General features: G+C 44.0%; 1 long non-coding RNA gene across 1 annotated transcript in view; it reads left to right on the top strand.

Annotated features, from left to right (window-relative positions):
- Window positions 1-23,813, top strand: part of LOC123605837 — a 42,982-nt gene that overhangs the window by 4,787 nt on the left and 14,382 nt on the right. The gene's annotated exons all lie outside the window — the stretch shown is intronic.

The raw sequence follows: 23,813 nt of genomic DNA, 5'->3' as shown, positions 1-23,813 counted from the left end.
ACTTAATTTACGGAACTTAGGGATTCTTTAAACCTGGATACAAAACCCAACAAAATAAATTTCTGCACACGTAACTCAAGCCTGTGTTGGCATCAATAATCAATCACTGCGTTTCTTCCTGCTGAGCCTGGATGAGGCCTCGGCCTCATTCTTAACACCGTATTTCTGGTGGCTACTCTCAGGAAACAAAATATAAGCTTAAACACATTTACCATTTCTGGTTTTTTTTGAAGTTTATTTATTAGAGAGAGAGGGAGAGAGAGTGCCCGTGGGTGGGGGAGGGGCAGAGAGGAGAGAGAGAATCCCAAGCAGGTTCCACACTGTCAGCACAGAGCCTGACGAGGGGCACAGACCCACGAACCGTGAGATCATGACCTGAGCAGAGAACAAGAGTCAGAGGCTTCATGACCTGAGCCGCCCAGGCGCCCCCCCCTAGCTTAACCATTTCTGATTTAAGTAACTACTTTTGAGTAGACAGCATACTTTGAATAAAATGATAATAAGTGAGTATTTATTATGTGCCAGAGATTGTCCTAGGTATCTAACGTGAACTCATTTGTTTAATACAAACCACATGAGTCCAGACTTGCTTTGGATTATAGTTGCATTACCAGTGCTTCGGAAGAGTCTCAGGTATGCAGTGGGTGCTTAGTAAATCCTTGTTATTGAAATGAATTCTAAAAAACCTATTATTATTCTCATATGGCAGACCAGGAAACCGAGGCCCAGAGAGCTTTAGTAAGTTTCCTACACGATTCAGGACTGAAGCCGTGACTTGACACTGCTTTAGTATTTTGTTCATATTTTTAACCACATTACCCTACTGCTTCTCACGAATAATGTTTGGCATCTCTGTTCTTCTTTATTAATGTCCAATAAGCTGGTTATTCAGCCTCGTTGCTTCTCTTTATTATTCTTGATCCTATCCTTTTTGATGTTTTAGAGAGCTATTTGTCTCTGCAACAACAACAACAAAAAAGGGAAGAGCAGGAGTTGACATCCAGATGCTGATGGGGTTTCGACAGAAGACACAAGTGAGGGAGGCCAGGTGGGGACCACAGTCGGTGGGGGGTACATGCCCTCGGGGCAGCCGCTACTCAGCTCCGGCAATTGCAGCTGTAGGGAATCCAAGCCCACGTTGCCAAATCTTCTTTCAATAGATGTAGGAAATCTGAACCCTGCCTGTGAAAACGCCAAACGAAAATATCAGTGTGAAAAATCCCGTATGTAAAATGTTGGCAAGCAAGTCAATTAAAAAAAAAAAACAGAAATCAACAAAGCATGGCAAGTCCAATAAAATATCTCTGTGGGCTCCATCTAGCCAGGGGTCTGTAGTCCGCAGCCTGTGGGAGACACAGGAGTAGCAGTGGCTTTGGGTAACTGATCCTGCAGTTCTGGCTAAAACAAACAAGCAAACCATGACAAGTAGTTGTAACTACTTGTTAAGATTTCAGCATAGGTGTCTCGGGGAAATAGAACAGCAATAATGATAGTAGCTCAATATGTTCATATTTTTCAGCTCGGGTCTATAGATGCATTGGGATCTCCTCGAAAATCATTTTGACGGTTCAATTACCTGGTCGGTATTAAGCAGTAGGATTCAGGATCAGACCCTGATCTCCAATTCTCAAGCCGGTTTTCCTATAGCAACACAAACCCTGAGGGGGACGACCGAGTCCAACATTCCCAGCTCATCACAGGCCTCAGTTTTTACATCTCGTATGTCATCAAGAGGTAAAAAAAAAAAAAAAAAAAAAAAAATACAAAAACAAAAACAAAAACAAAAAACACTTATCCAGAGCTCATGCCCAATTTCTGATGAATGTTTAGAGAGGAGAGAAACAGGACGATCATTTGAGGATACTTGAATGATTGCTCAAGCACGTTATTCTTGGCAGATCGAGGTTGTTCATTTCCATGTGGTCCTCCCCAGATCATCTCTAATTACAAAAATACGCGCCTAGCAAAGGCTGGATAAATAATGTAATTGTGGCCTAATCATTGTGTACATTCCTAAACACTCTGCTAATGATGAGTGGGTTTGGGGTTTTGTTCTTCCAAGTGTAGCTGACTGCCAGCCAGAGCTGAAATGTGGCATGTTCCTCACGCTCCACAGAAACCATTTTAAATTAAGCAGATTTGAAAATCTTCACGTGGAGGGAGATGTTTCTGATTGCTAGGTTTGTGTGGGCCTCTCGAATGCCAGTTCTATGCAGGAAGGGCTGTTGGCATTTGATGCCTCTCTGCCGTGTTTTGTATTTGACAGCTGTTCTGGGGTGTCTTTTCCCAGCCACCGGCCTGGCTACTGTCATAAAGCCAATTGGAGTCGCAGGCAATTAATGTTATTTTCCTCAAGTGCTCCCGGAAACGCTTATGTCACGTGGCACTTCATGAAATCTGTGACCTTTTGGAAATAGAGGCACAAGAGAGCAAACAAGCTTGGCTGTGCGTGTACCGTGTTCCATTAAGTTACAAAGGATATGAAAACAGATTTTACTTGCTGCGTGCAGAGATCTCTGTGGAGCAGTTTATGTGTCGGGATTCTTAGAAATGAAGATATGTGCCCTCACCGAAACCCAGATACCCCATAAAAGGGTGGTAGGTATATTGAACAGCAGTGCACTAACATGTGTGCCGCAAAGTATTTGAGAAAATTTCTGAATCATAACACATTCAGGATGGGTCTCCGTAACTAGTACTTTACCCTAGTGCCACATTTTAGGAAGGATATTAACAAACTAAAAAACGAAAGGAGAAACCCTGAAATTTTAGGAAGGGTTGGGCTGTTTGGTCTAGAAACAGAAGATGGTAAGAACGGGATGGTAAGGGGGGGGTGGTAATTATCCTCCGGTAGGTACAGTGAACTCTCCAGGAGAAAGCCCCGTCTTTTCCCTGGGGTTTCTGGAGGGATTCCTCAGTTAAGAAGACCTAGAGCATAATAAATAAATACTTACTAAAATTTTTTTGAATGAGTTTAAAAAAAAATGAACGGGACCCATGCAACAAGATCTTCGTAAAGCGATGAGTACATTACAGAAGCTTTTATGTGCGATGGGTTGCTTTATGAGCTGTGCTTCCTGTTATCTGCTTAAGCCACGGCTGTAAACTGGTGGCCCGTGAAGCATCACTTACTTTTGGATGGATACTGTTTGCCCACTCAGTGTTTTCTTTAAGTTTGATGTTTAAAAAGAATAATAATTGAAATGACGGTGCGCTCTCGCTCTTGCCCTCTCCCTTTCTCTCCTACACACACACACACACACACACACACACACACACACACACACACTACTCTCCATCCTGCGTTTAACAGTCAAACCGAGATCAGAACCTACTGCTCCCATTCAATGAGGCATGTGTTTCTGGTTCTCCTGTTGTTTTAGGCTGGGCGCTGAAGCAGGTACCTGAAGGTAGCTGAGCGTGCCGCCCTTGGCTTAAGCAAGCAGAGGCGGGAGCTAACCACCTATAATGGGTATGGTAGAGGGGGTTCCTCTATTGAGGAGGAGAATAGGCCAGACTGCAACTCTTGAGAGAGGCCTTGGTGCAGTGATGAGCAACCATACCTCGTTCATCAGAGTGAAAACAGCACTTGTTTGGTTTCAGCCAACCCATGAGCAATTTCTTTGAACCCAACCAGTCCATCAGAAGGAGCACTGTCTCAGCCACAGAATTCCCGGGCCTGTGTGGTACAGAGGCGTCCTCGGGATTCCATCTCACACGGGCCAAGGTGATTAGCTAACCTACGTCTTCATTCCACTTTTGTCCCTCCCCTTTGTCGCTTACATGGGGTTCTGTCTAGGTGCGTGTGTGCATGCGCGTGCACGCCCTCAGCCACCCGCCCAGCCACCCCCCACACACACACACCCCTCCACCCCCCCACACCCCCCCAACCCCCCCCCCACACACACACCCCTCCAGGGTCAAACAACAGAGTTGTAGGGAGTGGGGGCGGGGGAACTCAAGAAAATGAGTTGTGTCACCAATTAGTGACATCGGTATCACCGAGAGCCAGAATCGAGCAGTGAGCTGGGGGCAAGGGCTTGTCTGAATTCGAAGGTTGCCATGGTTGTGCTAAATGCTAATCACTTTTCATCACACTGACTAATGGGTGTGCAATTTTTGGCTCAAGTCCTTTGCAGCTATTCCAGGCTGGCTCCTGCGAGAGCTGCAGAGTTCCGGCTCCAGCTGTGCCCCTGCCTCTCCGCTCCCTTCAAAGAACATGAATTATTCTTAGATGCAGTCCCCTGAAATGTAGAGGGTGATTCACAGGAGAGCTGGAGAGGCAGCAAAAGTCAAAAGACTAACCACCCGCCTAGGGGCCAAGGTCCAGTTGTTGATATACCTAATAAGGTCGAATTGGTACTAAAACGCCGTATTTAAGTGCCTTCGATATCTTACAGATGCTGCATGACCATATTGGAAAAAGCCAAATTGTCATATTACTCATTGGCAAATGGGACATTGTGAAGGTTTGGGGGTGAATGTAATCTGCATTCACCTAGCAAGGGCTGAATAAATGCCAGCAAGGCTGGAGAGGCCATTTGCCTGGAGGCCTGGTGTTTGGTTCAGCTGGGTTCAGAGGTTTGTGTTTGTGCCATCTCCCAGGTGGCACAAGCTGAGGGCAGGATGGTGTCCTTGGGCCACACATGTTTTGGTCCCAGAGTCAGTGTCCAATATGTCAGGCCATCAAGGCAGATGGTGAGCAGGACAATGTTTCTGAACTCTTGGAAAATAGACCCCTTGAGAGTCCAGCTAGGGAAATGCCTGAAATTGGAAAATAATGTGATAGAATATTTGAATTGCCACCAAAGACTCCGGCTGGGAAGAGTGCCACGTTGAAATGAGGAGACGGCTTGGCTGACTGGGATCTTTCAGCTCTACTTAGTAACTGCCTATCTGTGGGCTGGGTCCGGGACTCCCAGTACAGCCCCAGAGTGCCTGTTTTACGTCTCCCTCCCCAAACACTACACATCCACAAGCACTCACCCCAGAGAACGCTGGGGGCTGCACCTACAAAGTTGTAACATTGGCCCAAGAACAGAGGTCAGAGCCAATGGTCACTGGGTATTTCATCAGAGGGCCTGTAGGTGGCCATCAGAGTGTATGGCAAGGTAAATGAAATGTCATTTCTATTTAACTCAGTCTGCTTTTTCTCCATGCTGCCAGCTACTGACTTGGCCTCTAAGACAAGGTTGTTGTTGTTGTTGTTGTTGTTTTCTGTGATTCACCAGAACCTCTCTGAACCAGAAGACTTCTGTCCTTCCAGGTTAGCCTCATTGAGGCACTAAACTGAAAATTGGACTGTCTCTTGTCCATTCATATTCTAGTTCCCAGGGCAAAGTATCTGTTCTCCCCACACCCCTGCCCCCCACCCCACCTCAACATTATTTTCTGAGCTTTTCATGACTATTTCCTTGGCATATAGTCTACCTTTCTTTTTTTTTTTTTTTTTTTTTTTACTCTACCTGTTTTAAATACCTGCACATCTCTATTTTTCTCCCCTCTGGCTAATGGAGCATCCCTGGCAAATCTGAAGCTATGGGGACTTAGTGGTTCCAGGAGCAGCCTTCAACCAGTAACAGATAGGACACCAACAGAAAATACTCCAGCTTCTTTGCCCCTCAGTTGGGCAAAGAAGTTCATTAGTCCTCCCATATTTCCCCACTAAGATTTAGTCCCACTTGCCCACAGTGGTATCTGACATGATAACACATTGTTTTATGTGCTTCTTTCCTTTCCTATCTCACTTATTCCCCCCTTGATGTTTCCATACCTCCCAAAGACATTATTTACACCAGAATCCTCCACTCAGACTCTGCTTTAGGAGAATCCAAGCTAGGAGAGTGAGCCTCCATGCAGCAAGGAAGGTGAACATAGGAAAGGAGGTTAGTATTTGTTAACATTTAAAGATGGCCAGCATCTTTATGCCTGTATTTCTCACGGTGAAGTGTAACTTCCAAAGAAGACAAGGGGCCATAATTGTTCTTGTTCACCAGTGGGTGCCCATAAGGTAGACACATAATAACATTAAGTAGAACTCTCATAATAGTAGAATACTTTCTATGTATTAACTGGTTAATTTGTGCAAAGAAGCTCCAACCATTTCGATGGTGTAGCTCCATTGGTTGATGCCCTTTCTATGGGGCGGGGTGCTCCCACTGCTTCCTGATAGGCGAATACAGGACCAGTGGGGTCACAGAGGAGGGAAACTGACTTTTTCTGGAGAGCTAGTCTTTCATCTAGGTCTTGAATATTAGTAGGATTCCAATAGTTAGAAAAGAGGAGTGAGGTCAAGGCTGATAATTACTTCTGCATTCCAGAAGTGTGTACTTTAGTATCAGCTATGTGGCAGGGATTCTGCTTGGCATGGAGAAGTAGCAGTGAGCAAGGCAGACAAGGATCCTGCCTTCTCAAAAGTTTGGTTGAAGCTCTATCCACACTGCATTCAACGTGGAGTTGTACTAACTGTCCTGGAGGTAGACAGCAAAGAAATAAGAAAATATCTGAAACAAATCATTAAAGCGTGGTCACAGGGCAGTGACTCTCAGACTTCGATACGCATCTACATCATGTGGGGATCTTAGTTAAATGTGGATACTGAATCAGGTCTGGAGTCAAGCTTGAGATTCAACATCTCTAACCAGCTTCCAGATGATACTGATGCTGCTGGTCCTCAGGCTACACTGAGCAGCATGGTGATAGCCCACAGCCCACTGGTTCTCATCCCTGTCTGCCCAGTAGAGCTCCTTGAGGAGGTTTAAAAATGCCTAAACTCACTCCAGCAATTTTCATTGAATTTTACTGACAGGAGCCCGGATATTGGGAATTTTTTAAAAACAGCTTTGTTGAGGAGTAATTTATATACCATAAAATTCATCCATTTTATTCTACATTTTGAGTACAATTAAACGATTGTTAGTATGTCTACAGTTTCACCACCATCACCGCCATCCAGTTTTATAACACTTTCCATCTCCCAGAACATCCATTGTATACTTTTGCAGTCAATCCTTGTTCTCGCCCTCTGCCCCTAAGCAACCATTGTTCTACTTTCTTTCTCTATACATTTCTTTTGTCTGGCTATTTCATAGAAGTGAAATTATTCAATATATAGTCTTTGGTGCCTGGTCTTTTTCAGTTAGCATAATCTTTTTGAGGCTCATCGATGTTGTACATGCATCAGGACTTTATTCTTTTTTATTGCTTAATTGGTTCCGTTGTATGGATATACTGTGTGTTTTACCGGATGACTGGCATTAGAATTGTCTCCAGTTTTTGGTAAATAATTTTTTTTTAAATGCTCACCTACAAGTCTTTACACGGACATATATTTTCATTTCCTTTGGGACATCTAGAAGTGTATTTGCTAGATCGTACAGTAACTCTATGTTTAGCTTTTTAAGGAACTATCAAATTTCAGGGGAGGAAGATTTTTTTCTTTACCCTTCTAGGTTCTTCTGGCTGGTCTATTAATAAAATTAAAGACAGATTAACAGGAAGAAAACAAATTTAATTAGAGGCATATGGGAGCCCTATTAGAGTATAAGACACACAGTCAGGCACTTGGGGCTTATATGCATCCTGAGCTATGGAAAAGGAAGCAGGGGTCTGGTATTTCAAAGGGGAGGAAGACAATTTACAGGAAGATGGGAAGAGCAGATGTTTGATAAACAAATGGTTGTCATGCCATGCAGAGACAGGGGGACACAGAGAGGAATTTTATCTGAAAGCCCTGCCAGACTTCCCCCAGTTTACCACATCTGTCCCATACTCTTTGCAGCTATGCCTGGTGATAGCTATTTTCCTGGACCAGACCCTCTATCTAAATTTCTTTTAGGCAATGAAGGAGGAGGTAAAATGCTCTGAGTCTTTTGGGCCTTGGTCGATTTCAGTTCAAAATAATCCACATGCCAAAGTGCCACATTTTAAGGAAGCTCCTTCTAAACCCCTTCAAAACTGTTTTCCAAAGTGGCTGTACTCTTCTACATTCCCACTAGTGCTCTCTGCAATTCTGGCTTCTCTACATTCCCACCAACATTAGTTATTGTCTCTGTGATTATAGCCGTTATTGTGGGTGTGAAGTGGTATCACATTGTGGTTTTCATGTGCATTTTCCCGAGGCCTAATGATGTTGAGCATCTTTTCAAGGGTTTATCAGCCATTTATGCACCTTATTTGGTGAAATGTCTATTCCCATCTTTTGCCCATTTTTAACTTGGCTGTTTGTCTTCTTCTCACTGAGTTGTAAGAATTCCTTATACATTCTAGACACTCCTGTATCAGACATATAGTTCTGGAAATACCTCCTCCCAGTCTGTGGTTTGTCTTTTCATTTTTCTTAACAATATCTTTTGCAGCACAAAAGTTTTTCATTTTAATGAAGTCTGTTTTGTCAGGTTTTTAAAAAATAAGTTATGCTTTGGGTGTCATTTCTAAAAACTCTTTGACTAACCCAAGATCACAGAAATTTTCTTCTAAAAGTTCTGTAGTCCTCTTGCATTGAAGTTTGTGATCCATTTGAGTAAACTTTTGTGTATGGTGTGAGGTAGGCATCAAAATCCATCCTTTTGCATGTGGATATCCAATTATCCCAGCAAGATTTGTTGAAAAAAATATTCTTTTCCCATTGGTTTATCTCTCTACCTTTGTCTAAAGTCAGTTGAGCATACATGTAACAGTTTACTTCTAGACTCTCAATTCCGTTCTTTGTATCTATCTACCTACCCAGAGCCACACTGCCTTGGGATTTTATTGTAATTTGGGTTTCTAAAAGGTCCCCAGGTAACTCTAGTGGGAAGCAAAGTTTGGGTATCATTATGATAAGGAATAATTGGAGGGATGGGGTGAGGAGGCCACTTTTGATAAGGTGGTCAGGGGAAGGCCTTTTATTCAAAAGATGAGGAAAAATCAGTTATGAGACGAGTTGGGGAAAGAGTACACATGAGCTGTCATCCAGGAGGCACTTTGCCAGGCTAGGCTGGGTATGTTTGCAGTCTGGCTAAGGGAAGTTGGGTGGCCATTCTAATGTAGGAGGTCCCGGCCCTTGGAGCCTTAAGTACCACCCTCTGCAATCAGCCAACACTTCATTCCCCCATTGATTTTCACATCAGGGTAGGTGTAAGCTTCCTTTAGTTACTCAAGGGTATAGCACAGGCTATACCACAGGATAAGCCAAGCATTCATTCACTCATTCATTCATTTTTTTAAAGTTTATTTATTTTGAGAGAGAGAGAGAGAGAGTGCATGCTGAGGAGGGACAGAGAGAGAGGGAGACAGAGAGAATCCCAAGCAGACTCTGCACTGGTAGTGTAGAGCCCAGCAAGGGGCACAAACTCACAAACCGTGAAATCATGACCTGAGCCAAAACCAAGAGTCAGATGCTCACCTGACTGAGCCACCCAGGCACCCCTCATTTATTCATTTAATAAATATTTGTGGAGTGTTTTCTGTATGCAGAGTAGTATACTAAGCCTTAGGGATATAATGATGAATGAAACACAGTCTTTGCTTCATGGATTTGATAGAGCACCTCCCTAGAGCATCAGTTAAACACACACACACACACACACACACACACACACACACAGAGCTGTAAGATTTAAATGCATTGTTGCCAGAGGAAGACATTTGCACACACTCTCTATATAACTGTTGGGTTCCTTTACTACCTTTAAGAGACTGAACTAGATATAGGTGCTCTCAAAAGGATTAAGTATAATGGCATGCCAGTTCCAACATCCCATTTTCTGACTGCGTCATATGCATCCGCATCCTAGTTATCAATTTATTTTCTCTCAGCTTCTAATCCTCACTTTCTTTGCACTGCTTTGACTCAACCAGTACTGGACCCTTTGCTGGCTGACAGAATGCCGGTTTTTGTCAAAAGACGACACTGAAATGATCCTGCAAGGCTCTAGAGGCAGGAGGATGCTTCCCTTCAGGGTTCGGTATTCTATTTGTTATTCAATGTGAAAGCTGAGTCCTCTGGAAGGGGCCAGCTCCACTGGTGCCCTCAGGCCCTGATCTCACCACTCCTGGCCCAAACATGACCATGGCAGGCCACTTCTAGAGACTTCTAGCAGTGTGCCGTCTGGCAAGTTTCTCCGGGCTCTGTAGTAGCCGCACCCTCTTCAGAGATCTGAAGCCTGCCTCACAGGAGGAGACTTGGGTCCTTTGTGCCCCATGCCCCGTCTTCAGCCTACAGGGAGGAGTTGTTCTTTTGCTTGGGATTTCACTTGGGATCAGCCACCTTCTTCTAGTTCACAGTTATTTATGTTAAAATTTCTCTGTTCAATTAGCCAGTGATGTTTCTATCTTCCCACTGGTCCCTGCTTGAGCTAGCCCAGAGTTATGAAAACAGTTCAGTCCCATTTGTTCAGTTCAGTCTGCCCAAGCAGAGAGATATATTGGATGGCTCCTTCAAAATGGAAAGAAAAGGGACGGGGGGTGGAAAGATTGGCTCACTTCCTGAAGCCCCGGAATAATCTCACAGCCCCACGTCGTACAAGGAGCCCACGACGAGTCAACATTTCCCCAGGCTTTGCACCACTGACACTCAGTGACAGTAGTGGATAAAAACTGATGCTGCCATTCCAAAGAGCTGATTTCATTTTTCTCCCAGCTCAGGTTTGCTTCAAGGTTGAGGCATTTGTTGGGATGGATAGGAGGGGATCCAGAGCAGCGTCTTAGCCCCTGGGGCTTGGACACAGAAAAGCGCTCCTAATAAAGTTAGTGGTGTGGTGGCGCTGCTCGCCCCCGAGCTGTTCCGTGGACCTGGTGTGATGCAGAAGGGACAGTTTGCAGGTATGCAGCCTTTTAAATGTGTAGATCCCTCCTTCTTGCCTATTTGCGAAAGAAGCAATACTCCACAGTGGTGAAACACACAGTCTCTAGAGCCTGGCTCCTTAGCTAAATGCTGGCTCAGCCACTTTCTGTGTGATCTTGGCCAAATCAGTGAACATGCCTCAGTTTCCTCGTCTTTAAAATGGGGACAAAGTAGTACCCGTATCATAAAAGTTTATTGTGAAGATTGAATGAGTTAATACATATAAAGGGCTTAGATGAGCACCTGGCACATTGTATGGGCTTTAAGTTTTAGCTGCCGTGCCGCCACGGCGGTGGAGGGTAAATGCTAGAAGGGAATGCAGTAAGAAGAAGAAATGCTGTGAACATTTATTAAGTATTGTGTTTTAAATATTGTATTAAATATTAAATATTTCCTGGAGTTACTGGCCAGAGCTCATTAGATCTTCTAATATAAAACTCTTCCCGTTTTACAGGTGAGGACGCTGAGGTTTAGACAGGTTAAGTCCCACATCATAGTTAGCCAATGGCAGAATCCAGTTTTTCAGCATGTCTGCGATTACTGGGTAGTTGCCATGCTTCCGCGTCACAAATTTTCTCTTCCCCGCTGATCTTTCCAGCCTTAGGTCACATCAAGCTCTTGCAAGTTCTCTGCACCTACGCTACAGCAGGCCCCTGTCAGTCCCTGATCGTGCTTAGTCCTGCCTCAGGACCTTGGTCCATGCTGATCCCTTTACCTGGGAATTTTCTTTTCCACCTCTTTACCTAAGTAACTTCTTCCCCAAACAGGCTGTTTATTTTGATGTAATCCATTCACAATGCTAGAGTGGCTGCTTCCCAGTCCAGGTGCACTGGTGTGGACTGGTGTGGCTGACAGAAGGCATGCCTTTTTCTACTTCTTACAAGTTTCCCTGTGAGCCTGGGAGTCCACAGAGCTAAGACACCGGAGCCGGAACCTTTTACTTGTTCACAAGGCTCCAAATGGCCTGGCAGCGATCACACCTCCCTGGCTACGTTCATTCTCCTGTGATGAGGTCTTATCACATCGTGGGCTTGGCCTTTAGAGTATTTGCCACTCTTGTAATTTTTCCAACTCGTTACTATTTGAAAAATCAAGTACATGGAAAAATCGAGAGAACGGTACAACGGACACACTCGTGCTACCTAGATTCAACGATCGTTAACATTTAGAATCCGCTTTAGTATCTGTACACCTATTTATCTTTCATTAAAATTTTATCAAAGTATAGCATTTACAGAAAAATTCATGAAGTATACGTGTACACAGACTGGTGAAGTTCACAAAGTGAACGCACCTGACCCTCCTCTGGATATATTCTCTGCCCAGGACGGGAATCTACAGGATGAAGGGATAGGCACATTGAGTGCTCAGGCCGCTTGTGAGTACTTGGAGTCCCCAGCGTTCTGCCCAAATGGCCGCAAGACTACTGCCAGGCCCTGCCTGGGGCTCCTCTCCAGGTCGCTTTCCCAAGACCGCAATCCCTAAGCCCTGCTGGAGGTCTAGTGGTGACTTCCCTGTAGTGGAGGGCAGAGCTTAGACATACAGGCTGGGTGTCCATACACCCAGCAAGATGACGCAAGATCCCCTCCCTGTGGATGGAGCCGTGCTGGGGGCTTCCCTTCTTCTCCGGTCCCAGGTCCCACAGATGGTACAGGCAGGCCTGCTCCTTGAACTCTCAACATGTAGGAGACATTCTATTCCCTTTATTTGTTTGTTCTATGGTTCATTCCTTCATCCATCCGGCAAATATTTATTGAGCGCTAACTGTACCAGTCCCTTGGACCCAGGTAGTTTACGTAGGAAACAGCTAGAAGCATTACAGGCAGAGCAGAGATGTAGATCCAGGCAGTCTGGCTTCGGATCCACGTTTGGCCACCATGCTGTTATTGTAGAATATTGGACCACAGCCAGTGAGAAACATGGATAAAAAATAAGGCGTTCGTTATTCTCTTTTATCTTTGTTTATCTCCATCCCTTCCCCGAGCTAGTTGTGAACTGATAGAGGGACTAGGCATGTGCATAAGAAAAAACCTACTAATAGAACAAGATTCAGGTCGAATGTTGGTGGGCACCCACGTGGAAAGAATCACCAGACAGCAGAAATCAGGGTGGGGAGGCTGGAGAATCTGGATGGATGGGGCTTAGGGAGTTTGAAAGGAGGTAGGGATATAAGGAGCAGCAGAGAAAAGCAAGGAGGAAGCTGCTTAGCAGAGAGGGCACATCAGCACTTCCAGATGGCCCAGCACCCCCTGGATGGTGCCTGTTGTGAATGCTGACCCAAGCTCCACTCAGCTGGTAGAACTCCTGTCAGCCTCCACTTCTGTTCTCCAAGATAGTAGCAGAACCCTGAATGTCTCCCCTGCTTCTTTAGCCCCTGTGAGTTCCCAGAAGGGATTGTTTCCCGTATTTCCTTAAGGGGGTCGTTAGGGAAGAAAAGCTGTCATCCCTTGGGCCTTGAACCATTGGCTTCTACCACAGACCTCTTCCACGCTCTGTGACTCCGCATATATACACAGCCTTACCAAGGTTGCAGCCCTTTCTGTGACCCTTTTGAATAAACATGTCACCATTCTGTGAGTGGGAGATTCTTCAGCTGGTCCCCTCTCTTCCAGCTCTGCAGGCTGCAAGAGGAGGTAAATGCAGAGGAATACAGGCACTTCTTGAAAGTTCCTATTCCACCACTTCCCTCTGCGAAAGACCTAGGTTAGTAATTGTTTTGGCTGCCCGAAGACAATGCAAAGATGGCACAGGCTTTTACGAAAAACAGTGAAACGCAAAAATAGCATTCAGCATTTGCTTCGTGGTGAGCTCTTATGGAGCCAGCACTCACCCAGCACACGGAGAGTGGCCCCGCGGAGTTCCTTCCCCAGGAACTACCCTCAGCACCTTGGCATCAAACTGTCTAGCTTCGAACAGTGTCTGTGAGCATCTGTGCTTTATCTCGATTTATTTTGTGCATCCCTTTGCAAGATATGTCCTAAGGGATATGTGCTAAACTATCAGAAAATCCTAAGAGAGGTTATTGTTTGGGTCTGGGAGTGCTCAAAAATTTTCCATGTAAATTAACGGTGATTGCTTCTTTGCTTTACTCCATTTCTGCTCATGAAAGTTTTCATAGGAACACTCTACTTCGGGACAGCAGGGGAAACCTGTACTTAGAATTATTTCCTCCAGGGGGCACCTGTGGCTCAGTCAGTTAAGTGTCCCTCTCTTGGTTTCAGCTCAGGTCATGATCTCATGGTTCATGGGTTCACGTCCCATGTCAGGCTCCCACGCTGACCATACAGAGCCTGCTTGGGATTCTTTCTCTCCTCCTTCTACCCTTCCCCTTCTCTCTCTCTCTTTCTCTCTCTCTGTCTCTCTCAAAATAAATACATATTTAAAAAAAAAAAAAAGAATTATTTCCTCCAGTTTTAGCTGTGAGTCAAAACTGTTTTTATCTGGGCCCCTGTAATTGGCCCAGAAGAACCCACGGCCCACATCACTTGTGCAGTCCAACCTGTTAATGGAAAAATGACTCTAAGAACAAAGAATTCGAGAGGAACAAACTGCTCCCTTTTAACCATACCTAATCACTCCCTTCTAGTAAATAGACTAGAACAATCTTTTCGTTAAGTATATGCTTTAAAGTCTTTCTTATCTGTGTAATTCTCCTATGCGTCAGCACCAGAAGCTATAGGTCCCACACATATCCACATCCCTCCATATTCACCACATCCCTCCACGCCTTCCAACTCCCAGTACCTCATGACTCCCGCTCCCCCCCCCCAACCCTGGGGATTTCTCTAGTCCTCAAAGCAGGGTGGCCTCCAAGCAGCAGGCTGGAAATGCACCGTCCCCCCCACTAACCCTCAACAGTTTCTGGTGGGAGTTGGTGATAAATGAATACCCCAGCTCTGTGTCCCCACGGGGGATGGCTCTGAGACACACAGTCTAAGTTAACTCCAGAGCTCCCCCAGAGGAATTAGGCCTCCCTTCCTCATGGCAGTCACAGTTTGAATAACACTCACTTTATTCCCTTCCTTCCCTCCTCCTCTTCCTAAATTACCTCCCCAAGTACATTGTTCTCACTCAGAGCCTTGTCTCAGGGTCTAGTTTGGGGATCCCAAACCTGGAACCTTTCTTCACCTTTTTTATGCTAAAGAACAAAGGCGTTCCAACCTCAAGAAGATCCTTTTAAACAGGAGAGAAAGCAAGGAAACTGTTTTCCCTTTGAGCAACTGTTGGGGAATTCTGCTTGCTTTAATTCGGAGCTAATTGCCCATAAATGTGTTTAAATTGTTACCAAGTCAAGGCCCTTTTAGTTTTAAGTAATATAAACCCACCTAAGCGAGATTAAGTTTTTGAAAGGAGGGATGAGGGCCCTTATCATGAGGACACTGAAGTGTCTCTCAAGGCCAGGAATGCACTTTGGGCAAGAGAGGCACTGGAACCAAGAAGTGGACAGCCATCTTCCTTTTCTTCTGTGGCCATAAGTTCTCTTCTTTTTACTTCATTTTGTACATTGCTTCTTCTCTATTGAGTGACTTTTCCCCCCACTTCATATGAATGGATAACATGGTCACAGGATAACCTTTGAGTTTCAAATTTTCGGTTCTACCATAGACCCAATTCAGAACTTCAGGGAGAGAGCCCTGATTGGCCCACCTTGCGTCAGATGTCTTTTCTGACCCAAGCAGCAGCTGTACGAAGGCTAGGTCTGCTAACACCCACCTGCTGGACTATGTGCTTCTAGGGAAATCAAAGAAGAGAGCCGATGCCTGGAGATACCCGCAAAGAGTTGGCAATTACATAAGTTTGAAAGCAGAGAAACGTAAGAAATGTTTTTGTTTTCTCTTTTTTTAATTAAAAAACATGGTTTCTCTTCCTTTGGGGATGGCCTGATTGGACATTTCAGAAATGCTACCTAATTCCAAGACAGCAAGTTTCTGTATATACTATGTAGTGTGCCAAATGCCCCTTCTCATTAATAGCAAGTCAATGTTCACTCAGCTAACCAATGATTTTTACAGCCATTGAGTTGGAAAAAAATATCATGTTTTCTAAAGGGCTTTTATCTGGAGAAAAAAGCAAAAATGTGGGATTTATCTGTTGCCTGTCATTGGACCCGCAAACATTCCATCTCCAATGCCCAGTGCCTGTGTATAGAGGGCAGGAATGCTGCCCCACTTTGGATGACCTTGGGGGTTGAATTTATAATATGTATTATTTTTTACTTCAAGCAACCTGGGTAGAATGCCAACTCTGCTACTTGCTAGCTATTTAACCTCTGAAAACCTTAGATATAGATATAGATATAGATATAGATATAGATATAGATATAGATATAAATTGTTATACATATAGATATAAATTGTTATACATATAGATATAAATTGATAAAGCGTTAATGGAAAAAGGCCCAGCACATTGGAAGGGGGGTTATAATATGGGTGCAGCACATGTTAACTTCCGATGTTGTTGTTGTTATTAATTCACTATCCGTGGCCCGTTTCTCATTAGCTACAATCAGTGCAAACCCAGATGGGGGTAAGTAAAGTGGTTAAAATCATGAGTTCTAGAGTTTCAGTGACTGGGTCAGATTCTAGTTCAGACATTTATTAGCTGTGTGTCAGCTTCTCTCTGCCTCAATTTTCTGATCTGTAAAATGGGAATCAGTCATCACATTCGCTATCTCTTATAGTTAGGATTAGATGAGAAGAGTTCAGGACAATGCCTGGCACAAAGGAAGCAGAACTCAGCACACAAGAGCCAGCGTTTATGTTAGTATGATCAGTACTCACAGTTGTGGGCAATGTGCTTGTGGGAAATCTGCTCTCTGGGCTGCAGGTGAGATGGTGATCTTTATAGAAATGCATATAGTTGCTTTTGATTCACATGTGATGTGACCCTGGCCCTATCTCAGCCACAAGGATATCCCAATAGAATTTGATAAACATTCCAGTTGTTAGTAGTGAAGCTTAGTGTCACAAATCGTATTTCTTCCTCAAGGCAAAAATAAGCCTGCTCTGAATATGAGGCCACTGGGCCTAGGCCAAATTTGCTACTTCAGTATAAAATATTTCAGGTGAACATATTCATGAATATATATTTCAGCCCAGGTTTACTGGTCAGAGGTGGTATGAGAATCACTCATTCAGAGATGTCTATTTTCATGCATTAAGCAAGCCATAACTTTAATTACTAGCCTGTCTGCCTGTTGTGAATTGAATTCACATTTATTTTTATGATTCTGATTCTGATCCTGACACTGGGGGCAGAGCCCCGGGCAGGGCAGCGTGTAGTTTCTGGGGCATCTGCCGTCTGGGTGATTCTGATGCTCACTCAGGTGCGAGAACCCCAGGGATAATGGACAATGGGGTGAACTTGAGAGTCAGTCCAGTAGGTTTTGAATCCCAATGCTATCATTCATTAACTGTGTGAACACCATGTCTTTGCGCCTTCATTTATAAAACAGGGACAATAATAGTTCCTTTTCATCAGATTCTTGTGACATTTAAATGAGATAATAAATGTGAAGCACTTAGAACAGTATCTTCAGGGTGCCTGGGTGGCTTAGTTGGTTAAGCATCCAACTCCTGATTTTAGCTCAGGTCATGATCCCAGGGTCCTAAGATCAAGCCCTGTGATGGGGGCTCCATGATGGGCATAGAGTCTGCTTAAGATTCTCTCTCTGTCCTTCTATTACTCTCTCTCTCTCTCTCAAAAAAAAAAAAAAAAAAAAGACAGTATCTTGGACATAATCATAATTGATACTCAAAAAGCATCTATTTGAATAACTAGAATCTTCCCATTCACAAATGAGAAAACGGAGATCAGGGGATGATTGGTCAAGAAGGTTCTATTGACAGAAGTGAGGTTTAAGTGAGGATTCATGATGCCACAGTCTTTGAAAATTGAGCAAGCTGTATCAGGAAGGGTGGAGACGAGGGACATACCTCCAGAAGAATGGCTAAGTTCAGTTTTCAAGAATTTTCTAAGTGATTTGATTCAGTGAAAACAACTGTTGACTTGGGAACCTGCCGAAAGAGGAGTCTGGCTTAAAGCATTGCTTCTTATGTAATTCTTGTCCCCACCAGCCGCTGCTCAGTGAACCCCTTCCGAGAGCCACAGTGCACCTGGGAGCCTGAGAGCAATAAAGAGTCCCTGTGCTCGGCTCACACAGCAATATAATTTTTCAAGTTTCTCCTCTAACCTTTGAAACCTCTTAGAAAAACAGGTGAGGGGCCCGAAAGACAAGCAAACATGGGAGTAATAGGGGACTCTGTCTCCTAGAGCCCCCTTGAGGATTAAATGAGATAATGTATCCAGAGTGTGTCTAAGTACAGTGACTGGCAATTAGTAAGGAGTCAATATGTGTAGCTATCCGTAGAAGAAAGCAGTTCAGAGCAGCCAGAGAAAAATATCCTTGTCTCTCAGAAAAAGCTTATTTCATTCTCCTTGAGCAGATGGAATTCTTTTAAACAGGCAAAGTCAGCATGCATTATGTGTCCCTGTATGATTGCAGGGCAATCCCTGGTGCCTGTCCCCACCGTTTTATGGAGGTCAGACTGCCATTAACTCAAGGGCTGACCAGCAGGGTATTAAAAGTGCCAGGACACTCACCTTAATGGTGGGATCCTGAGATTTTAGTGGGTTTAATGAAATAAATTAAATGAATTACAACCATTCAGGAGGTTTCGTCTTTTTTAGTAACCAAATCCACATTTGCTGCGGCATCCCCTTCGGTGCGGTTTCTGCTGTCTACACTGCGGTTGGGAGTTTTTCTCTAGAGCCCTCTCGGCAAGCCAGTGTCTGGTGTTTACAAGGAAGGAATTCTCAGACCTGTGTTCAAGTCCTATCGGCAACTTACTGGCTGTGTGCCCTGCGGCATGACGCTTGACCTTCCCCTCATAATTTTATTGTCACAAAAATGAAGATCGTGATAATGGCCCCTCCCTCAGGCTTGTCGGAAGTAATAAAACGAGAAATAGGAGATTTCTCACAGTGCCTACCTCTTCGCAAACACTTTGTAAAAGGCAACCGTTGTTAGTATTTTAATTGGTATTGCTATTTCTGCTACTGCTGCCATGCAATTTAGATTTTCTTACAGACGCAGAAATGGGTAAAATGGGGATAATAATAAGATCCGCTATTTACAGTTACTCTGAAGAACTCTCTAGATGGGCACTGTGTTGAGCTCCTTAAAGGAACGTCGATTGTAAACAATAGCTAATATGACCTTCTCATTGATACCATTTTTTACACATTTGGCCCTGGACAAATGGACAAAGGACAGGGCCCGTATCTAGGTTGAAATACAAGGATCAGGTGGAAAACTCCCACTATCAGGGCCCTCGTGAATAGTAATGGCTGTTGGCTGAGCCAGAACATAAAGTTTTTCAGGGCATAAAGTTATCTTTGCCTTCTAGCTTAATTTGATGGATTGTGTTAAAGGGGTTGGTATTGTCACACTGGGGAAAAAAAATCATCAGAGTGTGCTAAGAAAAGGATATTTGGGGCAGGTTAGAGCACAAGCAATGCCTCCCCCACATAACCCTTATTGTGCAGCTACTCCTTATCCGTCCTGCCAGGAGCACCATAAATCACCTCTAAATTGACTATTATGTCATCATCGGGCATCGGATGACAGATAATCTGGGCAACCTCATGGATTCCAGGGAGATGGTTTTCTGGCTCGTGTCAACTCAAACAAAAGTACTTAGGAGCAGTGCTGAATTTATGCCCATCTTTTGAATCACTCTCCTCTTTTTTATTTTTTTTTTTAATGCAATAAACAGTCAGGGAAAGTTAGTTCCTGTGTCCTGGTATAATGGTGGTGGATGACAAGGTGGGTGCCTGATAGAGAGATGCTTGTCATTGTTTTAGATTCTATTTGAAACTACATGCAGGGAGGTAAGAACTTCGCCTGCCCAAGAATCTATGCTGTAGCGTAGATGCTGATGGGGACAACCAAGGAGTAAGGAGAATACAGAAATGAGTAGCCAGTGGCCCATCCCGGGCCATGAAGAATGATCATGCCAGATTTCAAGAGTGAGCCTCTCATGAGAGGCAGCCAGTCCATCTAATCCTAAACCAGTGGGGAGTACACAGTTATCCAGGGGTGGTGCTATGTACTTTTTATGAATTATGCATCTTAAACAAACTTGCATGAACCCAAGCACTCCAGTGGAAGCCTTTTATCCAGAAGGAGGCCACAAGAGAGCCCAGTTATGGATCTCTGCGATGGTTTCCAAATGTTGTATTTCATCACTCACGTCAGGCAGAGTGCTGGCTGTGATCCACTCCTATTCATATGCACATGGCCATATTTCAGCTTTATTTCATCATGGAACTTTCAAATGACTGCTTTCCTTGAAATGAAAATTACTAGGTTCACCACTTTCTTGACTTAGGGGCTACAAGCAGGACTTGGCAATGCCCCATGGGCTCCTGAGTGCCATTGGTGCCCAAGACATAGATTCCAAAGACAAAAGGACAGAGAAAGGATGAGAAGTTCCATACTGTTCCAGAAGAATACAGTGGTGGAGAGAAGCAACAGGAAGGAAGACATGTATTTGGAGAATAGTACATGCTCTCCAGAGATACATAAGGTGTTCATGTCAGGAGCCCCTCACCTCAGCACAAGACCATGGGTTTCAGCGATGGAGAAATTCAAGTGTCATGAGTAACACACAGGACTAGGAATCAAGATACGTGGACCTAGAATACCGTCACCTGCTGAACACCCAATAATCAGTAGCTGAAATAAATTTGATGGGGGGGGGGCGTTGAACTGAGTAGTCAGTATGCAGCAAATGTGTTTAGGTTTGCGTGTGCATTGTCCCTTTTAATCTCCTTAGCCACTGTGAGACAGGCAGTGCGGTGTTTTTCCATTTCGTAAATAAGGAAAGTGAGGCTCAGAAGAGGCTAAGCGATTTTTTTTTTTTCAGGGTCAGATAGCCAGGAAGTAACACAACTGTGATTTGGACCCAGGCAATTCTTTTGTTAGCCCTCTTCAAGAGTATGCCATATTGTCTAGCACAGGTCCCATCATGTGTCGATGGGTGACCATAATCCATGCCTTACCCACCTCACAAGGGCACTTCTAGGTTCAACAGAAGAAGGAGTGTGGCTGAAAGCAAGAAGCGAAGTGCTGTCAGGGGGAAGGGCAGCTTCCTAAATCCAGCCTATAATCATGGTTAATGAGGGTAGGCTTCCGGAGCAGATGTCTGGGCATGGATTCAAGTGTTAGTCCTGCCACTTCCTAGCTATGTGACCTTGGGCAAATTCTTAAGCTTCCCTCAGCCTCACTTACCCCATTTGTAAACTGGGGATAATAATGGTCCCTACCTCATAGGGGTTTTTTGAGGCTTAAATGAGATAATGCCAGTATAGTGGTAAGCACAGGGCCTTGGACATGGGCAGCATTCAGGCATGAGTAACTTCTATTAGTATTATTTTCCCGACCCTATGAGTTCGTTCTCTCCAAGTGGTGGCTAGGCTCTGGTTTAAAAAAACCAAGAGCTAGGGGCGCCTGGGTGGCTCGGTCTGTTGAGCGTCCGACTTCGGCTGAGGTCGTGATCTCACGGTCCGTGAGTTTGAGCCCCGCGTCGGGCTCTGTGCTGACAGCTCAGAGCCTGGAGCCCGTTTCAGATTCTGTGTCTCCCTCTCTCTCTCTGCCCCTCCCCTGTTCATGCTCTGTCTCTCTCTGTCTCAAAAATAAATAAACGTTAAAAAAAATTAAAATAAAAAAAACAAGAGCTAGGGGCACCTGAGTGGCTCAGCCGGTTGAGCGTCTGACTTGGGCTTGCTCACATCTTGATCTCGGGCATCAGCCTGTCAGCACAGAGCCCACTTGGATCCTCTGCCCCCCTCTTTCTGCCACTCCCTGCTTGCACTCTCTCAAAAATAAACAAACACTTAAAAAAAAAAAAACAAACAAGAGCTAGAGTTTCCCAAACCCGTCTCTGAGCAGCTGATGGGCCACAGCCCCTTTGATTACATCTCTAGACAGTGGAGTAGCCTGCCTGGGAATTGACAGAGACCCCCACGGGCTGTCTTGATGGCCAGAGTGACAAGGAGCAATGGCTGGTTTGCTGTAATCATCATGAGAGCAAAGTCTCACCTGTACTGGAGTCACCCAGTCGACGGTCTTCATTGTCTAAGTACCTTTGTAATTTAAGTCTTTGTAGGACTGTCCTTCCTGTCTGACTAAAACCAGTTAGTTGCCCCTTTCCTTGCTGGAAGAATTCGACACCCCATTTCACGCACCATATTTAAGGGACTATTGCTAACAGCTATGCTTCATTAGAAAAATAAATCCACTTTGTGTTTTCATTTTGGCCCTTGTTTTTTTTTTTTTTTTTCCTTTTTAATGATTAAAAGTCTAATTATTTATAGTTCAAAAGAATGTGTTAAAATATTGGACCTGTGTGACCTAATTAAGGAATATATTCCTTCTAGAGTCACCCAAAATATAGTTCTGTGCTCAGTCATTTAATAAAATATTTAGAGACCACCGACTATATGTCAGATGTTTGGTACATTGATTGATTATTACATTAGCCCTGGCATCAAGGTGCTTCCTGTCTTGTTGGATAAACATATTTTGGTGACATTTTTGGCCTGAATTTTTTGTCTGGTTGTTCCTGTCCCATCTTAACTTCCAAGCAGTTGCCAGAATGAGCTCTCTAGGGCCTTGCTTCCACATTCAGTGGCTTTATGTTGACTGTTAAAGGGAAAAAGCCTAACTTCTTGGTGTGTTATGGGAGATTCTGTACCATCTAGCCCCTTGTACCAGCCCTAATCCCTCTTCTAGCCAGCGTGAGCAGGGTGCAGTTCCCTTGGCATGTTCATCTTCTGGGGGAGCTCTTAGACTCCATAACCTACATGTGCCCGAATATGCTTGTTACCTTCCCATGAGTCCTTCATGCTGAAAGTCCTGGCCCTTAGGGACGCCACCTCCCTGAAACTCTCACTGGACTCTAAAGACTTCTATCACTTGATTGTAATTTTTTATTATGTATGCGTTTTGTATTTGCCTTTCTTACTACATCTAGTGCCAGATATACAAGAGAAGGGGAATAGATGAATTAAATAAATAAATAAGTAAATAAATAAATAAAATATAAAACTCATCATCTAAAACCACAAATTACTACCCCTGGCACTCTGATAGTGACACTAAGGATGAGAATCCTTTTCCATTCCTTCAAATAAGCTAATGAAGTGAATTGGGCAAGATCAGGCGTTAACAGTGGCAGAGTCTGGACTGGAGACTCAAAAGTCCACGTGTGAAGCTGGAGAGTCTTTGACCTTCATCATCTGACCTTGCTTTTGGAGAGGTAAGGCGTGACATGAAACCCGAACCCATTGACTATTTGTGAAGGATATCACCTATTTGAGAATATGGGCTTTTCAGAAGGCTTCATACATAGGCATTTGGTACCGAAAGTGACGTTTTCAAACCCTTGTCACTGTGAAGTATAAAATCGTAGAAAAACGCTAATCCTGGCAGTAGAAAACCTGACTTTGATTTTTCCCTTTCCTCGTATCCATGTTTGATATTGCACAAGTTTTTATGAGTATGCTCTTCAGTTTCTCAATTTTGCAAACTATGGGGAATTAGACCTAATTATTTTCATCTAATGTTGCCTCAAGTTTTAAAGGCTTATTTATGAGTGTATTTGAATGTATGAATGTGTCTATTCAACATGAGGACATATTCTATGCCAAGACCTGTATCAGCTCTTAGGGGAAGACGTGACAATGTGGGCAGACTCATTCATGACACTTCTGTGGAACTTACACCTATATTTAGTGACATCCTATGATTTAAACCTTCCAGAAAGCTGAGTTTAGAAGGTTAAGAGAGACTTATAGTCTCTATTCAGCTAGGCAAATACATATTTAATTGCTAACACATACTCCAACAAAAATGTCCAAATTGGGTGATTTTTTTAAAGTACAAAGAATAAAAGGCTTTGGTTTGACCCTTGGCAACCCC

Source organism: Leopardus geoffroyi, chromosome A2 (genome assembly GCF_018350155.1).
Source record: "Leopardus geoffroyi isolate Oge1 chromosome A2, O.geoffroyi_Oge1_pat1.0, whole genome shotgun sequence".
Taxonomy (NCBI): Eukaryota; Metazoa; Chordata; class Mammalia; order Carnivora; family Felidae; genus Leopardus; species Leopardus geoffroyi.
The sequence above is the reverse complement of the archived record's forward strand: the minus strand, read 5'-3'. Positions and strand labels throughout refer to the sequence as shown.